The sequence below is a fragment of the Schistocerca serialis genome, chromosome 3, assembly GCF_023864345.2.
Source record: "Schistocerca serialis cubense isolate TAMUIC-IGC-003099 chromosome 3, iqSchSeri2.2, whole genome shotgun sequence".
In the NCBI taxonomy this organism is placed as follows: Eukaryota; Metazoa; Arthropoda; class Insecta; order Orthoptera; family Acrididae; genus Schistocerca; species Schistocerca serialis.
Window position 1 is genome coordinate 221,951,601 of NC_064640.1, and position 23,229 is coordinate 221,974,829.

The following is a 23,229-nucleotide window of genomic DNA, read 5'->3' on the forward strand; positions in this document are numbered from 1 at the left end:
CCTGAGTCGAAACAAGGCCCCGGGAGTAGACAACATTCCATTAGAACTACTGACGGCCTTGGGAGGGCCAGTCCTGACAAAACTCAACCATCTGGTGAGCTAGATGTATGAGACAGGCGAAATACCCTCAGACTTCAAGAAGAATATAATAATTCCAATCCCAAAGAAAGCAGGTGTTGACAGATGTGAAAATTACCGAACTATCAGTTTAATAAGTCACGGTTGCAAAATACTAACACGAATTCTTTACAGACAAATGGAAAAACTGGTAAAAGCCGACCTCGGCGAAGATCAGTTTGGATTCCGTAGAAATATTCGAACACGTGAGGCAATACTGACCTTACGACTTATCTTAGAAGAAAGATTAAGGAAAGGCAAACCTACGTTTCTAGCTTTTGTAGACTTAGAGAAAGCTTTTGACAATGTTGAGTGGAATACTCTTTTTCAAATTCTAAAGGTGGCAGGGGTAAAATACAGGGAGCGAAACGCTATTTACAATTTGTACAGAAACCAGATGGCAGTTATAAGATTCGAGGGGCATGAAAGGGAAGCAGTGGTTGGGAAGGGATTGGGACAGGGTTGTAGCCTCCCCCCGATGTTATTCAATCTGTATATTAAGCAAGCAGTAAAGGAAACAAAAGAAAAATTCGGAGTAGGAATTAAAATCCATGGAAAACAAATAAAAACTTTGTGATTTGCCAATGACATTGTAATTCTGCCAGAGACAGCAAAGGACTTGGAAGAGCAGTTGGACGGGATGGACAGTGTCTTGAAAGGAGGATATAAGATGAACATGAACAAAAGCAAAACGAGGATAATGGAATGTAGTCGGATTAAGTCGGGTGATGCTGAGGGAATTAGATTAGGAAATGAGACACTTAACGTAGTTAAAGGAGTTTTGCTATTTGTGGGCCAAAATAACTGATGATGGTCGAAGTAGAGAAGATATAAAATGTAGACTGGCAATGGCAAGGAAAGCGTTACTGAAGAAGAAAAATTTGTTAACATCGAGTATAGATTTAAGTGCCAGGAAGTCGTTTCTGAAAGTATTTGTATGGAGTGTAGCCATGTATGGAAGTGAAACATGGGCGATAAATAGTTTGGACAAGAAGAGAATAGAAGCTTTCGAAATGTGGTGCTACAGAAGAATGCTGAAGGTTAGATGGATAGACCACATAACTAATGAGGAGGTATTGAATAGAATTGGGGGGAAGAGGAGTTTGTGGCACAACTTGACAAGAAGAAGGGACCGGTTGGTAGGACATGTTCTGAGGCATCAAGGGATCACAAATATAGCATTGGAGGGCAGCGTGGAGGGTAAAAATCGTAGAGGGAGACCAAGAGATAAATACACGAAGCAGATTCAGAAGGATGTAGGTTGCAGTAAGTACTGGGAGATGAAGAAGCTTGCACAGGATAGGGTAGCATGGAGAGCTGCATCAAACCAGTCTCAGGACTGAAGACCACAACAACAACAACATGTCAGAATTACCGGATTGTTAATATGTTCTGTCGTATATGAGCTTTTATTACTTTGTTTACGAAGTGCTGTAAAATATTTAAGTTCTAAGATGATAGTAAATGAACAATCAACCCAAGGAACTTTTAGTGATTGTTACTAACAATAGGAAGAGAAAAAATTAATAGAAGTATGTTGCCTCTTCCTTCAGATAACCTGCTAGATCTCATCCAGTGTTAAGGATTGAGTTTGTGTAAGAGCAGAAAGCTGTTTCCATGGTAAGAGACAATGATCATAGCACAACTCTTTCTGTCTGTTTTAGGTATTACATCTATAGATATGGAGGTCATAAAAACGTAGCATTAAGTTATTTGAGAAAATGGGGTTAAAGTATCTTCTGTGGCCTTGTTACAGGAACCATCATGGCATCAGCATGATCTTGTATAGAGGAATTACAGGAAACGTAACCCAAGGTGGACCGGTCAGTATCTGAAGTCAGCTTATGTTCCGCACGAGTCCAGTATCTTAACTACTGCGCCACATCCTTCGGCGTGCGTTCTTTTCTTAAGCGGCGTTATGAACGCGTTCTTCTTCCGTACGGATGTAATTTTAACTTCACAGACAGGCGCTTATGTAGCGAAGGGAAGCCCTTGTGCCACTATCAGCTTCCGCTTCCTGCGCGTGGGCGTCGTATCACTCGAACGTAACTTCGGCGCGTAGCGCGAACTCAAAAGCGCGAGAATTAATTGTTGTTCTCTCCTCCAGACGCACATAGAAACTTTCCACACATTGAATCCACTTTAACTAAAATAATCAGTTTATGCTCAAGATCATCCAGCCATTGAATTACGAGAGAGAAACGGAAAAGTATAAATGCTAAAGCTCTTATACTTTTCTTAATTATTTAAAGCTATATCTTAACTTTTTATCATTTTGTAAAACATTTCAGCGCTGTACTACAATTTCTCCGAAACGTTTAGTGAAATTTAAGCTGTAACAACTTAACTTCCACGTGTGTTATTTGTAATACGAAAATGATCTAGAACAAATAACTATATGGCAAGAGAAGAATATTCTTGCGTTTACTCGTGTGGAAGAAATAAGTTTACTGAAAAATACCTATAATGGTTGTATTACTCATAGTTATGTTTCGCCGTGTCTGTCGGGCGTTTGAGAAGCGCGCGGTTAGTCTTTCGTCTGTTAACTGACAAATGAGAAACGACCTCGACTAAGCGTACACCAGAAGTTACAGGTGTTTGCACGCAAACCCGCGAAGTTTGGTAAGAGTAAACTTTGCGGTAGTCGATATTACGGAGATAATCAGATAAGCCTAAACTGTGTTTCTGGTGCTTTGCTAACGGGTAGCTCAAGGCGCAGGTGGGGGGGTAGTTCCGCTGGGCGGAACAGCCGAGCAGAGGCTGTGCTGCCTCGTGCCTGCTCATTGCTGTGATCGCCTCCTCAGCGATCACATCACGGCCGTTCCTTTGGTAAGTGCTCCAAACTGTATTTCTTTGAGGAACGCACATGCTTCTTCACATCGTGAAAATAATCTGACCGCATTTCTTAATCTCGCACACCGTTTAAAAGTAGTTTAGTCCATCGAAAGCTTTTTTGGTTCTTAATTGTTAATGTGGATGGATTACTCATTGTGTTTGTTTATTTTGCACGAGATTCGTTCGATATTATGTATATTATGTGAGCTTTTTCTCTAAATAATATGCGTCTAGTTTTCATAAACATACGCTTTAATGTACATTTTCTGAGCCGTTAATACAAAAAGTGCAACTTGGCGGTAGATTGTGATTAAAGGCTATGACGCCGAGCTGTCATAAAGAGGCTTTCTGAGCGACTATTGTCTTGTTTTGTTGTTAATTATGACCGCTGGTGTATTGTATTTCTCGGCAACAGGTGGCAGGATTTCGTCGCAGCTTTGTAGATCTTAAAAATGGTTTTAACATACTCTTATAGAAATTTCTAACAATATAGATACGAAGAAAGAGTTTAACGTACACTACCGCCCGGGATTTTTGTATTTCTGAGTAGACAGTTGTATAACGCGTTTTGTTATAATGTGAGTGACCAACAAAGAATGTTTTTGCCGTCAGGAGAGTTTCAGAACCACACAAATACAATTAATCTTCCATATTTTTCTGTCGAATGTAATTTGATTTTCGGTATTACTTTATGAAAATTGTTTTATCATTGTGATAAGATATTGGTTATGACATTTTCAACGGTACGTTATAATCTCAGTTGATCCGAAATGCAGACATCTCGAAAATATGTAAGTCCGATGTTTCTTGTTTCACTAAATGAGGGAAACAATGATAGGCTTTTGGCTATAATAGAATTAGTAATTATAATTGTTCAAATGGAATGTGAATTTGCATTACTATTTGTTCAGTGTTCTAAATTTAATATATCTCCATTTTTTCCTCATTTATGTACTGATTTACACAACAAAAGCTCATCAGATACATTTCATTCTCGACAATAAAGCAATACGTAAAAGGTATGGAAAGTAAAGCACTCTGTTCTTCCGATGGCAGGCCTAGCTAGGAAAGGCAGTGGAACGTGAGAAGAATTTTTCTGTGTGCCGGGCTCTTGGAGTATATGGAAGTAACCCTAGCTGCATCGGTGTTCACTACCCATAAGCCTCCATTTTTAAGGAAGTGCAATTAATTAACTCCAGGTTAGCCCTGTCTAACTAGATGCTGACAGACTAATGATTAACTTATTTAATTTACTGCAGAAAGTTGGGGAAGATGCTTTCATTATTTAGCTTAGACAAGAATTGAAGCGAAATGGGCGTCGTTTAATTCCATGGAACGACGTACACCTACAAAGCATTATTAAAACGGAAGTACAGTTCGCTGCTTGTCATCGAAAAGTAGATGTAGCTAATTTTAGTACTTTTTGTATGCTAACTACAACAAATTGTCTAAATATTTCTTACCTTCCGTTATCGCATCTGTACTCCTTCGGTGCCCGTAACGACTCCCTGTTACATATGCCCCTCAGTCTTTGCATATCTTACATAAAATGAAAGTTCTTTCTTTCTGTATTCTAGCAGTAGTATATCTTTTTCGCCCGGCTGTCGCATGTTTCGCATCACGTACAAACGTAGATTCGGTTATTAGAATCTCGTAGAAGAAACTTTAGCAACTGTTGCTTTCCCACAATTTCCATTTTGATGTACAAAAATGTAAACTGATTTCCTCTCAGTTGTATGAAGATATTACTCGAAAAACAGCATGTTACCAGAATTCATACTATATTGTATTCGTGTTGCAATTTGTGTAAATTTCTTGATCTGGTATGATATGTGGGAATCGACATTAATCAAAACATTCGTACACGTAGAACAAATTAAAATTTATGGACAGATCTGTTTGTTCACCTTACGATGTGTCATTGTAGCTACTTCTGGACAGTATTAAAAGCAGCCCCAAGGCTCTGCTCCTCGTGAAAAGCATCATCATTCTTAAGCTGACTGAAAAAACACACAGTCGAGCTGCTTATTCTGAAATAATGTGATGCATGATCTCATTATTCGTGAGAGCGGACGACGCAGCCTAACGGAAGACTGCTGTAGGTTCTTCTTTACGGTCCGGTATGTTCTCACGGTTATCGTTGAAAGTTAAATATACTGTTCCCCATGTTGAGTACGAGGAAATATATTTTATTTGGAGTAATTTCCTCAAAACAGTTCGTTATCTAATATATCAGAGCAGAAACTTACATATGACAACACTTCTTTCATTTACACTTTAAATTCGCAAACTAGTAATCTGGTATTACTTTTCCACATATCTGGAAGTCTTTGAAACTTATTGTTCCCGAAATAACTGTATCTATCAGTGGGTTATCAAGTTAATTCTTTGTTGGTTTGGAACTGTGTGTAAGGACCCACTGCAACTATATATAGGCCGTAAAAATCAGGACTGTTGCTTGGATCGAATTGTTGGCCACGGTTCTTACGAATTGTTGTCCAGTCTCTATCACCGCCTCTCCTCGAACCGTGGAGGGCTTCGGCCGGTAACTGCCTTCCACCGCCATATTTCTCATTTATGAAACTGACGGACGCGTTTTGAGCTTATGGCCTGTGTTTGTGGAATTCTGACAAATATCACGAAAATAAATGAGCTTAAAATCGTGTGAGTTAATTTTAAAAATTTGAAAATAATTGAAGAACCAGTCGTTTGGAAGAAATTGTGCAGGAATGGAAACAAGGGCAACCAACCGGTCCTGATAAATGACATTAGATAGTTCAGCGAAGAAGAAATTTAAGGATTTTGAAGCCTACTCTTGAGGAAGGATGTACTGACAGGAGCTCACAAGTTGGTGGCGTTGGTTCTCTCAGAGCTTTCTAAGAGATATGAAGAGAAGAAACGTCACAGAAACCGTGTCAGGAGGAGGCTATCAGAAGAAAGTAAATGGTGGAGGTCAGTAGCCAGCCAGCGCTGCTAAGAATTTTGCTCTGTAGAGATAAGTGTGGACTATTTTATAGTTATTATATGGATTGTGAAACGTCTCGTAGGCAGTTATTTCAGGAGAAATACGATCCATCATATCTACTAGGCGTTTTCGAAGGTATGAGCGCATTTGGGATGCAAAGAAGTGGAAACATGTATTAATTTCGGTCACTTGCTTATACTGATACGTGATATTTCCTTCTCTATAATGACCTTCAGTAGTTCAAAAAAAATTTCGATGTTTTTCGTTGACTGTGTGGCTCTTTTGATCATGATAAAACGTATTTGGCCATGGCAAAGAGTCATGCTAAGTCATAAATGATATCTTTTTATTTTGTTCAACAATGGCAATCCAATTAGAGAAACTGTGCAAATCCTAGCCAGCCAACTAAAACGATGGGTCTGTCCTGGAACGTGATTTCTAACACCTATAGTAATAATGCATGAATTATCAAGAATCAATTTGTGTTTCGTAACAGTAGTTCTTTTCGGATGAACTATTTTTATACACGTACTTCTTCCAGTTGACTTGTGAATATTCTCGTTCAAAGCGTGATCACGATAGCGAAGAATTTTCTCACCGAAAGTAACGCGAGATTAACGTTCGCACGAGAACTGAACCCCACCATTCGCGGGTATGGCCTTTCAAACTGTTTTCAGTTGAACATTGTAGTGTTCGTTGCCAAAGAAGGCTAGTAATATGATACTATTTCTGAGACCTAAAGCTCTGTAGTCTCGATATTGTAATTCGAGAATGAGAGATTCAACCTAACGTTATTATGAGAAGAGAGGTACTGATAAGGATTCGCAATTGATTGGCTTTGGTCACGTTAATAAACGAGTATGACGAAACGGAACGTCCCAGAAACTCAGCCAGAAAGAAGCTGTTAAGAGAAAGTGTAGAAGACAAATGCCAGTAGCGAGCCAAGGTTGCCAATTTCAGTAACATTATGAAAAATAGGAACTGTGTGTGTTATATAGCTGTCTCATCAGGACAGGTTTAAATCCTGTGGAGAATCGGGATTCAAGATTGGGCGTCTACCTTCGATGGAGAGCTTTCCCATCGGAGCTATCCAGAAACTCCTCACGAACTGACTGACAGTTTGGACCTGCCAGTGCCTCTTTCTTTACTTTAAAAACTTGTGATAATTCTGTAAGACTTCATCCCCGGACAAAGATGGAAAAAACAGTGTTTTTCAATATCCCCTAGTCCGGCTGTGACTGTGCTGTAGAAAGTTAAAAATGAATATGGAATGAAAGAACTGAGACAGGATCAAGTTGGAGGTTTGCTCAGATGATTCAGATGGACGAGTACTGTCCCTGAGATGTTGGGTTTCAGATTTTAGTCACGGTCTAGAACAAGTTTTAACGATCCATGAATTTTTTCACATTTTTTTCGTACATGCGATCTAGAGCCTTACTTTCTGTTGACGAAATGGTGTGCACACCTTCTTTGATTATAGAGATAGATAGTGTAGTAGTTCTTTGATTCGCCTTCAGGTGAATGAGGTAAAACACCACCTAAGTTAGTTCTGGAAGTAACACTGGAGTGGTACCATCAATAATTCATTCCTCTTTCCTTCTACATGCTTGCTCTTCTAATTTATATTCCGTCTCTTACGATCGTGATGTCAGTGAGACTCAATCCTTCATTCCTTTTTATGTTTCTCGCACATGTTACTAACTTCACTACAGAAATGACGACTCGGTGACAGCTGAACATAGTCCTTGTCACTGATATCAAGCGTAAGATTAGCCTGGCGTTTTTACAGTTCGCGTTAACAGCTCAGAATGTTTATTTATTGTGCACAGTATTTTGTCACAATTCCTTTCTGATATCGTCAGTTTCTGTAAATACATTTTGGTAGCTTAAACTGATAAAACTTTAGGGTCAACTTGATGGATTTACGATTGGACAGGCAGCATACAATGATGCCTGGAACATACGGCGAAATACTGTGTACATCAAATTAAAAAAATCCACGTGAAAATTGTACATGATCATGTGGTAACTTCGGCTCTAGCAGCACCGTGATACACATTCTAATATAAAACCATGTGTTCAAGCACTTTATGTATGCTTGGGGATTACATTTCTCTATTACCTCTGTATCTTGTCTGTCTGCTGTCAAGAACATCTAGCAACACATAGCTAGTAACCAGTCCGTTGGTACCACAGAAATATTATTTCTAAACTACCGTTAATAAATCTAGAAGTCCGCCTCTGAATTGCTTCGATGTCTTCCTTTAATCCCAGCCGGTGAGGACCCTAAACACTCAAGAATAAGTCGCACTAGCGGCCTATATGCGGTCACCTTTACTGATGAACCACACTTATAGCACTCCTGACGGTACCCTTGTCTCCAATGAACACTCACCTTCGAGGACAACATTGGGTTCTATTACTTAAGAAGTCTTCGGGTCACTCACATGTCTGGGAACCTATTGCGTATGCTCTTACGTTCGTTAAGTCTGCAGTGGGATACCATGTCAGATGATTGTCGGAACTCTAGAAATATGGAATCTGCCTGTTGTCCTTCACCCATAGTTCTCGGCATTTGATGTGAGGAAAGGGCAAGTTGAGTTTCACACGAGCGATGGTTTCTAAAACCGCACTGATTCGTGGGAATAAGCGTTTCGGTCTCTAGGACATTGATTGTATTCGAACTCAGAATACGTTCTAGAATTCTACAGCATACCGATGTTAAGGATATTGGTCTGTAATTTTGCGGGTCGGTTCTTTTACCCTTCTGATATACGGGAATGACCTGCGCCTTTTTCCAGTCGCTTGGGACTTGGCGCTGGGTGAGCGATTCGCTATGAAGGCAAGCTAAGTAAGGGGCCAGGCCCGTAGAGTACTCTTTGTAAAACTAAACTGGGGTTTCATCCGGACCTGGCGAATTTCTAGTTTTCAATTCTTTCAGTTGTTTCTCTACGCCAGGGATACGTATTACTGCGTCGTTCATAAGGGACTCTGTGCGATGGTCAACCGACGGTATGTTTGTACGATTCAACTCCGTGAACGATTTCTTGAACACGAAATTTAAAACTTCGGCTTTTATTTTGCTGTCTTCAACTGCCACACCAGACTGGTCAACGAGTTACTGGACGGAAGCCTTAAAACCGCTTAGCGATTTTACATAGGACCAGAAAACCCTTCTTAAACCCTTTCAGTATACGTCGGGATGCTTGCTTCAGTATCGCCCCGATCCATTTCCGACTAATTTAGGAAGATTCCAATGTGAGTGTATTCAAAGGACCTATACAGGTACCACAATCTATATTTTATAGATGTGCCCGTAATATTTTATAATTTATAATATTACCGTGGTAACTTCGGCTCCAGCAGCACCGTGGCACACATTCTAATATAAAACCATATGTTCAATCAGTCTGTGTATGCTAGAGGATTACATATCCCTATTACCTCTGTGTCTTGTCTGTATGCTAGCCAGAACATCTAGCAACACATTGCTAGTAACCAGTACATTGGTACCACAGAAATACACACATTAAAAAAAATAAATTGCATCACCCCCGTTGCCAGAGCTCCTGAAGATAGACGTTGACTGTGGATATTGTATCACAGACACAGTCCCTTTGACTGATCAAAGATGTCACTAAATCCGCCCAAAGATGTAAACAACCGTATATGAGGCGCCTAGTAGACGGAGGGGGGTCAGAAAATCGATCAGTTCCAGTCATTCTACCAGGAAGGAGGTACATGGCTCGTGTTGTCTGTAGTTAAACCATGCCTAGACGGTCAGTACCGCGGGTCGATCGCGTCCGCATTGTTACCTTGTGCCAGGAAGGGCTCTCAACAAGGGAAGTGTCCAAGCAACTCGGAGTGAACCAAAGCGATGTTGTCCGGACATGGAGAAGATACAGAGAGACGGAAACTGTCTATGACATGGCCTCGCTCAGGCCGCCCAAGGGCTACTACTGCAGTGGATGACCGCTACCTACGGATTATGGCTCGGAGGAACCCTGACAGCAACGCCACCATGTTGAATAATGCTTTTAGTGCAGCTACAGGGCGTAGTGTTACGACTCAAACTGTGTGTAATAGGCTGGATGATGCGCAACTTCACTCCCGACGTCCATGTCGAAGTCCATCTTTGCAACCACGACACCTTGCAGCGCGGTACATATGGACCCAACAACATGCCGAATGGACCGCTCAGGATTGGCATCACGATCTCTTCACTTATGAGTGTCGCATATGCCTTCAACCAGACAATCGTCGGAGACGTGTTTGGAGGCAACCCGGTCGGGCTGAACGCCTTAGACACACTGTCTAGCGAGTGCAGCAAGGTGGAGGTTCCCGACGTACTCCGCTGGTGGTCATGGAAGGCGCCGTAACGGCTGTATGATACGTGAATGCCATCCTCCGACCGATAGTGCAACCATATCGGCAGCATATTGGCGAGGCATTCGTCTTCATGGACAATTCGCGCCCCCATCGTGCACATCTTGTGAATGACTTCCTTCAGGATAGTGACATCGCTGGACTAGAGTGGCCAGCATTTTCTCCAGACATGAACCCTATTGAACATGCCTGGTATAGATTGAAATGGGCTGTTTATGGTCGACGTGACCCACCAACCACTCTGAGGGATCTACTCCGAATTTCCATTGAGGAGTGGGACAATATGGACCAACAGTGCCTTGATGAATTTGTGGATAGTATGCCACGACGAATACAGGCATGCATCAATGCAAGAGGACGTGCTACTGGGTTTTAGAGGTACCGGTGTGTATATCAATCTGGGCCACCACCTCTGTAGTTCTCGCTGTATGGTGGGACAACATGCAATGTGTGGTTTTCATGAGCGATAAAAAGGGTGGAAATGATGTTTATGTTGATCTCTATTCCAATTTTCTTTACAGTTACCGGAACTCTCGGAACCGAAGTGATGCAAAACTTTTTTGATGTGTGTATTATTTCCCGTTACTACACAATATTGTATTGTCCCACCACTAGAAAACCTTTTATATTTACCTGATAGATCACGATAGTACTAGGCAAGTTATATTATTCGGAAGTTCAGAAGTTTTTGGACAGGAACCCTTCTTTTTGTTCGATGGCTTCCTATGGCCCCTCACTCATTGTTTTGCCCTGACGTTAGATGAAGCTGAAATGGCGTTATTCAGGTTTCAGGTATTTACGTTTAACTCTTGTCAAATTGTCTCCTTGTTGATATTTTGCCTGCTGCTTTAAAATGAATTTATATAACTTAGTCCAATAGTGTATCTGTAACTGTTACATGGATGACCAAAATAATGTTGAACTATTACGGTGCAGGGTCACCTTTGCCATTATAAACACAATGTATGCTGCTATAACTCGATTTATATTAAATCTTAATTGTAGCTAATGGGATTATATAGCGCACCTCTCAACAGAACTTTTCATTGCCTTGAAATATGATCCTGGAAGTACGTGGACGCTTTATTTCTTCCATACAAACCGTAGTGACTGATTTTGGAGGCCAAGGAATGTGTTATTTACTCTCCTTGCTCGTTAAATGAATATCGATTTTCAGTTGTGTGGGTAAGAGTATTTTTATCTTTGAAGATACAATCCACAGCTGGGTACAACACCTGTGTTCTGAATGAACATGGTCACCTAAATCCTTTTGTTAGGCCTAGACACTACAATGAAATAAAGCCGTGTGGCATTGTTGACTGGGAATCCCAAGAAAGGCATCTCAACCTAATTGGAAAATTTTTCTTTCAATAGGCAAAGTGGCTGTCCCTTTTTCATCGCGGAGTACGAGTGTTGTGTTTGGAGCTTATTTCTTCGTTGTGGCTGGATGTTGCGAATGCATGTAATGTTTCAGTGCAATCATGGATTGTTGATAACGATGGCCGGTCGCGGTGGCTGAGCGGTTCTAGGCGCTTCAGTCCGGAACCGCGCGGCTGCTACAGTCGCAGGTTCGAATCCTGCCTCGGGCATGGATGTGTGTGATGTCCTTAGGTTTAAGTAGTTCTAAGTCTAGGGGACTGATGACCTCAGATGTTAAGTCCCATAGTGCTCAGAGCCATTTGAACCATTTTGATAACGATGAAAATAAGGGGAAGAGTGAAAGCCGATGCCAGCACATACGTTGCTCCACTCCAATAGCATCAAGCGGACCATCGAGCTTGCCGTTCCCATCCGACGGACGGATCACCATTAATTGTCATATGTCTCCATTATGTGAGACACCAAAGAGGAGCTTGGAATTAAACGCAGAACTTTGGCTTAGAATCTTCTGATCAGTTACTATACACCACCTCCTTTGCTCTCTCCCCTTGCCGGCCGAACACTGGCAGTGCAAATATTTTCACCACCTAGATTAGAACCCGCTACCTCCTAGTCGAGCACTGCCTCACAAACGTACTTTAACTTCGAAGAAGTGTATCTGACCAGTTAACTGACCTTCAGGCGTGACCACAACAGCCATCGAATCCGAGATGTGACAACTTTAATCTCCACAATTCTTCACTGTTAGAGGTAGGCTGTTTGGACTGTATGCTTCATATGGTATTTTTCAAACGTAAACACGTCCTGCAATATATAAAAACAGTTTAAAACTAGGTTCGATACAACATTAAATGTTTCGATTTGTCAGTAGCTCAGATATCTTAGCAGAAATATCTTGTACCCGATGTTCGACACTTGCGGCTCTACTGTGTAAGCAGTTCTTGTCGCGCTGTTTTATTTGACATTAGGTCTGTAGCCACATGTGAAGCTGAACACGCTTTACTGTGGCGTTGGTCTTCTTAATAGAGGTAACAATCTACTTTAATGTTCTGATTATAGCAGTGTGTCTAATGGTTCCTCCATTACTGTGTTCAGCAGATGTTTTCTCATGAACTATGTGTGCTTCAGATTGATGGTTCGCAACATTACCAATGACGTAGGGGGAAAAGGAAACGGGAGACAACGTTAGTGATAAAGTCAGAACAAATTGAAATGGTTCAAATGGTTCTGAGCACTATGCGACTTAACTTCTGAGGTCATCAGTCGCCTAGAACTTAGAACTAATTAAACCTAACTAACTTAAGGACATCACACACATCCATGCCCGAGGCAGGATTCGAACCTGCGACCGTAGCGGTCGCTCGGCTCCAGACTGTAGGGCCTAGAACCGCACGGCCACTCCGGCCGGCCGAACAAATTGAAATGGGGTGTTTGTATGAGGGTATTATATTTTGGTCCAACCTCTGAAGATTTTAGTCAGGTATTATGATTTCAAATTGTGACTGTCAGTAAAGGGATACATGTTGGTAAAGTTTTGCAAAGAGGGAAACCACAGAAGGTGGATCACAAAGTCATGGAGGATTATGGGTGGTGGTAAGTTCCTGTGGGACCAAACTGTTGAGGTCATCGGTCCCTAGGTTTACCCACTACTTAATCTAACTTAAACTAACTTTCGCTAAGGACAACACTCACACCCATGCCCGAGGGAGGACTCTAATCTCCGACGGGGGGAGGGGTATGGGGATGGAGTGAATTGTGCAACAAGAGCTTTGCCATTCATCTGAATTGACATATGGACACTACGAAAAACATACAATTGAAAAGCACGATTATTTACAATCACCATGTTTTCCCGCTGGGCGACCTGCATCAGTCAGCAGTTCCATTAGACCGATGACGGTTCCTGTAAGATTGTGCATCGTTACAGTACTTTATTTATGAATATTTTATAAATAGATAAACTGTGAATTTTTGCACAAACGTATATATGTAAGGCAAAATGCAGGAATATTCGTATTACGGTGTCACAGGTAAAATTGTGTCTGTATAAAGTGTGTAACTGATCCATCATGGGTCTTTATTTTAACAACGTCCAGAACACACGAGAGTTACTCCAGGAAACCACATCTATTGTCAGATAGGAGTAAAGAAAGACTGCTTTTGTTTCGTCAACGTCGACGTCATTAGAGGCAAAACACTAGCTACCGAACGATGGGGGTAAGAATCAAAAATGGCTCTCAGTACTATAGGACTTAACTTCTAAGGTCATCAGTCCCCTAGAACTTAGAAATACTTAAACCTAACTAACCTAAGGACATCACACACATCCATGCCCGAGGCAGCATTCGAACCTGCGACCGTAGCGGTCGCGCGGTTCCAGACTGTAGCGCCTAGAACCGCTCGGCCACCGCGGCCGGTGGGTAAGACTCGACCGCTGTCTTAGCAAAGGAACTGTTCCATCATTCGCCTAAAGTGGTTTAAACAAATCGTGCGAAACTCGAAGCAGCATGGGCTGAAGGTGGTTTGAATCTTGCTCCTTCTGAGTAAGAGTTCAGAAGCTGAAGAGGAAAGATTCAAGTCCTTGGCCTTCCTATCGTTCGTAGAGAATCTTACTTCTAAAATTGGGTCGCATCCTCTCTAAATATGAAGTCAAAGCTATTCTTCTGCCAGCATCAAAGATAGCCACGCTCTTTAGTTCTATGAAGGATGACTTAATTTCTGGAAGACAGGTGTTTATAAACCTCCCTGTTAGCGCCCTTTGTGGCACATCGGACGTACGTTTCGAGGACGTTACGCGGAACATCGACGCTGTATCCACCTGCTACAGTCCGATAAATCTGACGTCGCCGAGCACTGGATGGATATAGGCAAGCCACTCTGTGGACTAAGAGATCGTCCGTATTTTAATATCTGTTTCATCCTTCTGGAATGCAGTTTTCAGGGAAGCGTCTGAATTATTATTTTAAGAATGATTTAACTAATTGTGATGATGGTTTTAATCTTGATAATATGTTGAATTTGCATTGTCAGCAGTTAATCTTATAGACAACGACAGTGTCCCCCTGTTAACCAGAATTTCTGAAACAACATCCTTCACAGAGGGGTGACAGCTGTACCTAGATCTGCTGCCCATGTGGTATTTCTTCCACTATGATCTGCCGTGTAGGCCGGCCGAAGTGGCCGTGCGGTTAAAGGCGCAGCAGTCTGGAACCGCAAGACCGCTACGGTCGCAGGTTCGAATCCTGCCTCGGGCATGGATGTTTGTGATGTCCTTAGGTTAGTTAGGTTTAACTAGTTCTAAGTTCTAGGGGACTAATGACCTCAGCAGTTGAGTCCCATAGTGCTCAGAGCCATTTGAACCATTTTTCTGCCGTGTACTCATACACACGTGGCTCACCTTACAGGTATTCAGGCTTTTTAAAAATGTGTCACACCTTCTCACAGGAGTCCGGAATGATCAAAACTAGAAGAACAGTTCCTGTAATTATACATTCGGAAACCAGTATATGTTGAGATATGAGCCTTTGAAGACCCTCAGTTCGCAGCCTGCATTTTATTTGCGGATGAGGTGGCATTTACGAGAGATGGCATTGTAAACTACCACAATATGCACCTATGGGCAGATGCAAATCCTCGAGCAGTCGTGGAGGTGAAGCATCAGTTTCAGTATCATTGTATGGGCAGGTATTGTCGGTGATAAGACTCATAGGGCCATACGCTTTACCAGATTACCAGGTGCTGCGTGTATCACCAGCGTCTGCGCGATTATTTACCAGCGCTGTTTGAGCAGAAAGACAGCGACTGTGACTTGTGCACGACAGGTTACCAGCCTGTTTTCAACGGATCTTGCAACAGTACCTCACCTCAACGTTACATGGGTGATGGATTGGTCGAGGAGACTGGATTTCTGGCTATGGGGACATTTCAAGACTTTTGTGCATGACTAGCGTATCGAAAATGTGTAGACGTTACAACAGCGCGTGGACAATGTATGTGACGCTATTCAAATGAAGCCAGGTGTATTTGAATGAGTGCGTGATTCGTTGCGATGAAGGGCTAAAGGATGTCAGGATGCAAGGTAACCCTATACGCATCTCTGCCTGAAGTGTCTACTTCTGCGTAATAGATAGGTAAAATCGGGAGTACAGACTGGCCCATATTTCAACAGATATTGGTTTCCGCACTTATTTTTATAGGAGGTTTCCGTCTAGTTTTGTCTAATACTACCTCTTGTAGGAATATTTGGCACTTTTTTTAAAACACTCTGTTTAGGGTCGACGGGAGTACTTTACCATCCAATCAAATACACCCCGATATTTATTCGTCCTACCAACTATAACTCCTCTCACGTCGAGCCAGGCGGTCTAGCAGCAGAGCGCGTACCTAGAAACTGAGAGGCTGCGGGATCGAATCTCGGTCGGCCCACGGATTTGTCTTTCCTCGTTTTAACCTATCCTTCCCTTTTAAATGATTTGAAGAGACATCAGAAACGACACGTGTTCGGATGCCACGTTAAGTTGCACCTCCCATTTCCCCAGTTGGATAACTGGGGTAGGTAAGGGACACGCAAGTCGCTGAAGTGGCGTCGAATTTTGGAAATTTGTGGTAAGTTCCTTTGGGACCAAACTGCTGAGGTCTTCGGTCCCTAGGCTGAAACACTACTTAATCAACTTGAACTAACTTACGCTAAGGACAACACATATACCATACCGAGGGAGGACACGTACCTCCGACAGGGGGAACCGCGCGAACCGGGGCAAGGCACCCCACGACCGTGCGGCTACCCCGAGTGGCAAACGTCCAATTGAAAGACTTTCACCAGAGCATTGAGCTACACGAAATTATTATTACTCTTCCCAAACATCACGCTCCACATAAGTACTCCCTCCCTCCCTTTCCTGTTCATCTTTTCCCATTCCTTCTTCTCTTGAAAGCATGGCCTTGTCCACACACCAGACTCCTCACTTTCTATCCTTGCACAATCCACCCAACACCTGCCTTTATCTCCATAGATAAGCCGGCCGCAGTGGTCGAGCGGTTCTAGGCGCTTCAGTCTGGAACCGCGCAACCGCTACGGTCGCAGGTTCGATCCTGCCTCTGGCATGGATGTGTGTGATGTCCTTAGGTGGGTTAGGTTTAAGTAGTTCTAAGTTCTATGGGACTGATGACCTCAGATGTTAAGTCCCATAGTGCTCAGAGCGATTTGAGCCATCTCCATAGATAAAGGCCCCAGTATTTATACCCAGGCACATTTAGCCCTATAGAACATACTTTGCCCTCCTGAAAGCTGTTTTCCCCAGAGCATATCATTCAGGTCCGCCCCCATAACTGAGTGGTCAACGTATCAGCTACCACACAGAGCACCCAGATTCGATTCCTGGTATTGCCAAGGACTTTTCCTTGGTGGAAGGACCGGTACAGGCTGCATTCAATCTCTATGTCAATTGAGGAGCTACTTGCATGAGAAGTAGCGGCTTCAAGGTGTGAAAGGTTGGCAAAAGGGCCGGGAGAGCGGTGTGCTGACTACATGCCCGCTTGTGGCGAGGAAGGCTGAAATAAACACCAGACAAAATTTGGTTAAGGTTCAATTCTCGGATATTTATGGATCAATAGTTTAGTCTTTTAACCAATGTGCCATTTCTCTCTTACACATAAGAATTCCTTTGAAAAAGAAACATTTTTGGGGAAAAGAAACTCAGTTGTGGTAAAGCCTTTTGACTCGCAAGATACTGGTGAATGCTTTTTTTAGTGTATATTTTCAATTGTTTAGTAGTATGAATCACAGTTTGAAATAACCATCAAAGGAGGGTGTTCCGTAATGTAAGGGCGGAGGCAAAGAAGTGAGAAGCACGCCGACTTATAGTTGCTGCTTACGCCTTACACTGCATGTATAACGTAGATAAACGGTGGCACTGGTTTCCTGCCCCGTCCATGATGCCATACGAGCTTGTGCTCCGTCTCTAATGACCTAAGTGTCGGCGGGACGTTAAACCCAAACTTACTTACTTCATTCGAATGAGAGTTTTCGCACGCCCCAACACTGCAGTAGTCACAGCTGTGTGCGTCTGACGGGACGCGAGAGATCGGACAGGTTTGTGCGACCTTGGTTCAACGGTGACAGACCCCTAGTTCAACGACTCACCGTGATTTTGTTCACTGCCAGTTCTCGGAAGAAACCGTACAAGCGCCTATGAATATTTTCTACGCTCTGGTTTTCCGCCAAAATACACTCAATGGCGACTCTTTGCTTGGAACGTCACAGACGCCAATTTGAAGGCTATGTACGTGGGTGAGTCAAATGAAAACCTTAAATATTTTTTAAAATATTATTTATTGTGCAGAAGTGATACAAAGCTGTATCACTTTTCAACATAATCTCCCGCACGCTTAATGCAAGTCCTCCAGCGCTTACAAAGCGCATAAATTCCTTTAGAAAAAAATTCTTTTGGTAGTCTGCGCAAAAACTCGTGCACCGCGTGGCGTACCTCTTCATCAGAACGGAACTTCTTTCCTCCATTGCGTCTTTGAGTGGTCCAAACATATGGAAATCACTTGGGGCCAAGTCTGGTGAGTATGGTGGATGAGGAAGACACTCAAAATGCAGGTCTGTGATTGTTGCAATTGTTGTACGGGCAGTGTGGGGCCTTGCATTGTCATGTTGCAAAAGGACACCTGCTGTCAGCAATCCACGCCGCTTTGATTTGATTGCAAGCTGCAGATGATTTTTAGTTGATCTGTGTATGATGCACTGATGATAGTGGTCCCTCTAGGCATGTAATGCTCCAAAATACGCCTTTTTCGTCCCAAATGAGAGTCAGCATAACCTTCCCTGCTGATGGTTCCGGTTGGTGGAAGTGGACCCAGGTTTCGTCCCCAGTAACGATTCTTGCAAGGAAGCCATCACCTTCTCGTTCAAAGCGCCGAAGAAGTTCTTCACAAGCATCAACACGTCGTTCTCTTATTTCAGGAGTCAGCTGCCATGGCACCCATCTTGCAGACACTTTGTGAAACTGGAGCACATCATGCACAATGTGGTGTGCTGACCCATGACTAACCTGTAAACATGCTGCAGTGTCATTCAGTGTCACTGGGCGGTTTTCCTTCACTATGGCTTTAACTGCTGCAATATTCTGTGGAGTCACAACTCGTTGTGCCTGACCTGGACGAGGAGCATCTTGCACTGAAGTCACACCATTTGCGAACTTCGTACTCCATTCGTAGACTTGCTGCTGTGACAAACATGCATCACCGTACTGGACCTTCATTCATGGAATTCATGGATGAATTTCAATAGGTTTCACACCTTCTCTACGCAAAAACCGAATAACAGAACGCTGTTTTTCCCTAGTGCAAGTCGCAAGTGGGGCGGCCATCTTTATACTGATACTGCGACGGTATGTGTTCATCTGCACTATGCTGCCACCTACAGGCCATTCTGCACGCTGTTTGTAGCACGCTTACCAACTTACAGAATAACGGCGCGAAATTTCTATTTGTTATTACAAATTTAAAGATTTCATTTGACTCACCCTCGTATAAGGCTGCGACCAATCGGAACTTCATGAAACACTATAGCGACTGAAGCGGGTAGATTCCACGATGTCCCACAACAAAATCCGCGTGTTTTCAACCGAAATTGGACAGGAAAAAATGTATTGCAATGCTTATTGAACGCCTCTCGTAGTTGCACCTGAATGCTAGACAGGTTGGCGCTCTTGTGTGTCGGCTGAGTTCCGTAATTTCCGGCGAACACAGCGTCAGCAATAGGCCGCACAATAAACTTCACAAATATGGTAAATAAAGAGGTTCTGTCAAACGAAGTTTATCACACAACCAAGGAAATCTCTGTACAACATATGAGCAGAGTATTTAACAAGTCTGCTCTTTCCAGAATGAATCTTTCGCTCTGCAGCGGAGTGTGCGCTGTTTTGAAACATCTGCCCAGATAGTTCGCGAAAGAAAGATTCCGTGTTCGAGGCATACAGTTTTAATTTGCTTTTAAGTTTCAGATATCTTCTTACCTAAAACAACGTTGATCAACAATGCAACGTGGAGTTAGCCGCTGGATGGAAGTATAGGTTGGACCAAAGTTGCACCTTAATACGAATAGAGCGTCAGGAAGCAAACTTACTATAATGAGGCCGGGATTCGGGCCGAACATCCTCTTTGTTACATCTTTGTAGGTGGGCAAGTGTAGCCAACAGCAGCAGTTGATGTCGTGCTGAGAGATACTGACTTGACAGAGACGCTTCGGTTCTGGGAACGGGTGTCACTTGCCGTACAAGGAGCTTTCCACATCCGGGCCCGGCATCTTTGCACAAGAGCAGTCTGCTATGCGGGCAGCATATACAGGCTGGAAGAAATAAAATTTTTACAATATTTACAATAAGACTTGTTAGTGAAACATCACTGAAGGTGCTGGAAATGGCCACCGTTGACATCGATGCAGCGCTGTGCTCGATTTATCGAACTGTGAGACATGCATAGCAGCTCTGCCTCATACCAGCTACAGCATTTTCAATATTATGCTGTAGCTGTTCCACGGCGTTACCCATCAATGCTTCTGCTGATTATCCTCTCCTCACCGAACACAAAATGCACTCGTGACAAGGCTGTTAAGATGTGTGCTGTTACTCCGTCTTGCTGAAAAGATCTATACAATGACGTGACAAAATTCATGGGATACCTCCTAATATCGTTTCGGAGCTACTTTTACCCGTCGTAGTGCAGCAACTCGACGTAGTATAGACGCAACAAGTCGTTGGAAGTCCCCTGCAAAGACATTGAGCCGTACTGCCTCTATAGCCGTCCGTAATTGCGGAAGAGTTGCCGGTGCGGGATTTTTTTCAGGAACTGACTGCTCGATTATGTCCCATAAATGTTCCATGGGATTCATGCGGGTGATTTGGGTGGCCAAATCATGTTCTCGAAATGTCCAGAATGTTTTTCAAGCCAATTGGGAACCATTGTGGCGCAGTGACATGGTGCATTGTCATCCATAAAAATTCCATCGTTGTTTGGGAACAGGAAGTCCATGAATGACTGCAAATGGTCTCCAAGTAGACGAACATAGCCATTTCGAATCAATGATCGGTCCAGTTGGAACAGAGAACCCAGCCCAGTCCATGTGAACACAGACCACAGTATTATGGAGCCACCAACAGTACCTGGTTGACAACTTAGGTCCATGACTTCGTGGAATCAGCACCACACTCGAACCCTTCCATCAGCTCTTACCAACTGAAACCGGGACTCATCTGAACAGACCACGGTTTTCCAGTTGTAGGGTCCAACCGATATGGTCACGAGCCCAGGGAAAGTGTTGCACACGAGGTCGCGCTGCTATCAAAGGCACTCGCGTCGGTCGTCTGCTGCCACAGCCCAAATTTCGCCGCACTGTCCTAATGCACGTTTGTCATAGTCTCACACTGATTACTGCGGTTTTTCCACGCAGTGTTGCTTGTCTGTTAGCACTGGCAACTCTATGCTAATTCCACTGTCATTAAGTGAAGGTCGTGGGACACTGCGTCGTCCGTGATGAGAAGTAATGCCTGAAATTCGATACGCTTGGCACGCTCTTGATACCGTGGATCTCTGAATGCTGAATTCACTAACGGTTTCCAAAATAGAATGTCCCATGCGTCTATCTCCAACCACCAATCCGCACTCAAAGTCTGTTAATTTCTATCGTGCGGCCATAATCACGTCAGAAACCTTTTCACATGAATCACCTGAGTTCATATGACAGCTCCGCCAATGCATTGCCTTTTTATACCTTGTGTACGCAATACTGCTGCCGTCTATATGTGTGCATATCCATATCCTATGACTATAAAAAAGAAATGTTCAAATGTGTGTGAAATCTTATGGGACTTTACTGCTAAGGTTATCAGTCCCTAAGCTTACACACTACTTAACCTAAATTATCCTAAGGACAGACACACACACCCATGCCCGAGGGAGGACTCGAACCTCCGCCAGGACCAGCCACGCAGTCCTCGACAGCAGCCCCTAAGACCGCTCGGCTAATCCCGCGCGGCCCTATGACTGTCACGTCAGTATATAGTCATTCATTTTTTGGACGCACCATTTGGCATTAACAGTTTGGTGGAAGAATCTTATTACGATGCTGCACCGGACAATGCGCACCAAACACCAATCTGTTGTTCATACGATGACCCTTAAAACTACTGATGGGGATTTTATAATGCACAATGGTGCATTTTCTGTCAGTTCACGTATCTTGATAGCCTGAACCAGTTCTCATCTAAAGAAATGAAAAGCTGAGGATCCAAAAGCCCTGATTCCACTTCATTCAGAAAGCACTGGCAGAACTCAACAGGCGGAAGTATTAATGTAGAACAATAAATTTGTAAGGATACATATGTAGGACCTTTCTGATAATAAATAATAAGAATGGAAGGAATGAGAAGGGAGCGGGATGGGAAAGTGATAGGACGGAAATAATGACTTCCAGCAGCACAGGGCATTGCGGCAATTCAACGGAGAGTCTTGAAAATTTGAGCCGTATCGGGATTCGATCCTGGATGCTCCGGTTCTTCAGAACGACTGTCTTTACTGCCGCGGCCATCCGGACACGCATCCCGTCAGTCCCAAACTCGCAGATTTCCGATTCCTGTAGGAGTTAGGACGTTGGTTGTGCATCCGCGCTGAAGCTTTTACATCAAACGGCCTTCGCGCCCATAGAATTACAGATATGAGAGGTGACATGTTCGACAAAACGGACACCACTCATATCCATAATTCTTATCATATCTGTAATTCTTTTGATAACGTTTCGACACGGCGATCTCTTGAGTCGCTTGTGCACAGATGAACAACGTTGAGATTTTCGTCGTACTTTGTTCCAGGTTTTCCTTTATTAGAGAGATGTTTTCTGGTGTTCGAACTCTCTTCGGGTAGTTACGGTTTTTATTCGCTGAAGAGCACATCTCGTGCCGTTTTTCTACTACTTTGTGCATTTCCGACTTTGCTGGAGATTTTGCCAAAACACTTCCAGTCTCAAACTCTTGCGCAAACAGATCCGTACACATTTTTGACGAACTGTTTCGCACAACACTCGACAATGAACAGGCTCTGTTTTATAGTGAGCACCATTCTGCGTTGCATTCAAATAGTCGTTAAACACATCTGCTCCTCTCACTCAAACGTAATATCGCAGCAGTGTATTCGGGACAGAGCACGCGGGAGATGTGCATCCGCAGACATGGGACTGTAACCGATTGATGTATCGAAACCACTGTTTCCAGTATTTTCTGTGGTGGGCAGTTCCCCTGTTGATTAAATGGTTCAAATGGCCCTGAGCACTTTGGGACTTAACTTCTGAGGTCATCAGTCCCCTAGAACTTGGAACTACTTAAACCTAACTAACCTAAGGACATCACACACATCCATGGCCGAGGCAGGATTCGAACCTGCGACCGTAGCGATCGCGCGGTTCCAGACTTGCAGTGCGAAGTAAAGTAGTTTGCTGATAAGGAAGACATGTTCATATGGTGAATCTAACCACGTTTGCAACTGGACTG

The 23,229-nt window shown here is 43.2% G+C and overlaps 1 protein-coding gene across 2 annotated transcripts in view; it reads left to right on the top strand.

Annotated features, from left to right (window-relative positions):
• The first annotated feature begins 2,855 nt into the window (after positions 1-2,855).
• The window catches only part of LOC126469957 (laminin subunit beta-1), a 358,919-nt gene continuing 338,545 nt past the window's right edge, over positions 2,856-23,229 (top strand). For both annotated transcript variants that reach the window (XM_050097369.1, XM_050097370.1), the window contains exon 1: positions 2,856-2,946. The gene's annotated coding sequence lies outside the window, so the exon portion shown is untranslated. The remainder of the gene's footprint in view (positions 2,947-23,229) is intronic.